This window comes from Limulus polyphemus, unplaced genomic scaffold (genome assembly GCF_000517525.1).
Source record: "Limulus polyphemus unplaced genomic scaffold, Limulus_polyphemus-2.1.2 Scaffold6945, whole genome shotgun sequence".
NCBI lineage: Eukaryota > Metazoa > Arthropoda > Merostomata > Xiphosura > Limulidae > Limulus > Limulus polyphemus.
Genome location: NW_013672555.1, coordinates 36,755 through 38,413, shown reverse-complemented (window position 1 = coordinate 38,413; position 1,659 = coordinate 36,755).

The following is a 1,659-nucleotide window of genomic DNA, read 5'->3' as shown; positions in this document are numbered from 1 at the left end:
CTGGAATATGTAACAAGTTTGGACCTTATGGTCGTTAAGTTGTAACCTAGAACTTCTGGAATATGTAACAAGTTTGGACCTTATGGTCGTTAAGTTGTAACCTAGAACTTCTGGAATATGTAACAAGTTTGGACTTTACAGTCATTAAGTTGTAACTTAGAACTTCTGGAATATGTAACAAGTTTGGACCTCACAGTCATTAAGTTGTAACTTAGAAATTCTGGAATATGTAACAAGTTTGGACCATACAGTCATTAAGTTGTAACTTAGAAATTCTGGAATATGTAAAAAGTTCGGACCTTACAGTCGTTAAGTTGTAACCTAGAACTTCTGGAATATGTAAAAAGTTTGGACCTTACAGTCATTAAGTTGTAACTTAGAAATTCTGGAATATGTAACAAGTTTGGACCTTACAGTCATTAAGTTGTAACTTAGAAACTCTGGAATATGTAAAAAGATTGGACCTTATGGTCGTTAAGTTGTAACTTAGAAATTCTGGAATATGTAACAAGTTTGGACCTTACGGTCGTTAAGTTGTCAGTTGTAACCTAGAACTTCTGGAGTATGTAACAAGTTTGGATTACAATACATTTCTTCCCACTACTGGCTCCCTTAACTAGTGTTAGAAAGAAGCCAGGACTATCCAATGTGTTTCTCTATCATCAACCTTTGTTGCTACTAACCAGCAATGTGTGTGTCAATCTCAATACAACAGTTTACAAAAATTCTCAAATCTTCTAGTCCGTACTGTTCTTATTAACAAACTACTCTACCATTTAGTATACCTAACTTCTAGTCCATACTGTTCTTATTAACAAACTACTCAACCATTTAGTATACCTATCTTCTAGTCCGTACTGTTCTTATTAACAAACTACTCAACCATTTAGTATACCTAACTTCTAGTCCGTACTGTTCTTATTAACAAACTACTCAACCATTTAGTATATCTAATTACTTCCTTAGTTTCATAGATTTCTGAATTATGATACTTGACATTTGTAAGCTACTTTGACATTTTCTTGTTAATTCCTATAAATTTGATGAATTTTTGAATTATGATGAAATAGATTGTTTTGGGAATAATTATTTTAACATTCAGCATTTTGGCTTTTGATCTTCATAACAAAATTTAATAATCTGTTTGATCCATCTCATTACTACTAGAGGAACTGGAACTGTAATAATCTTACTGTCTGCAGTATCTTGTTACTGGTATGTGACTTGAAAAAGTGCAAGATAGTAATAAATTCTAAAACACAAATGTGACAACTACTACTTTCTTTTAAATGACTGAGGGGGGGATACCAAATGTATTGTACATGTAAACATACTTCATTGTTAGCTAACAACATTCCTGATGGAAGTGAACCTGGTGTTTCTCTAACATTCCTGATGGAGGCAAACCTGGTGTTTCCAGTTGCTAGGAATGTTTGTTTTTGAAATGCTAAAAATGTAACAAGCATATTTTTCCCTTCTATTATTGGTACAAATATCACATAAAAAATTCATAATTATAGTTTTTTAAGTTCTAAGACAATTAAAGAATGGGATAAATAATGCACCACATCTTGTAATGGTTTTTTATACTGTCGTGATGGGTCTACAGGAATTAAATAATGCATAACATCTTGTAAGGTTTTTTTATATTGTCATGAT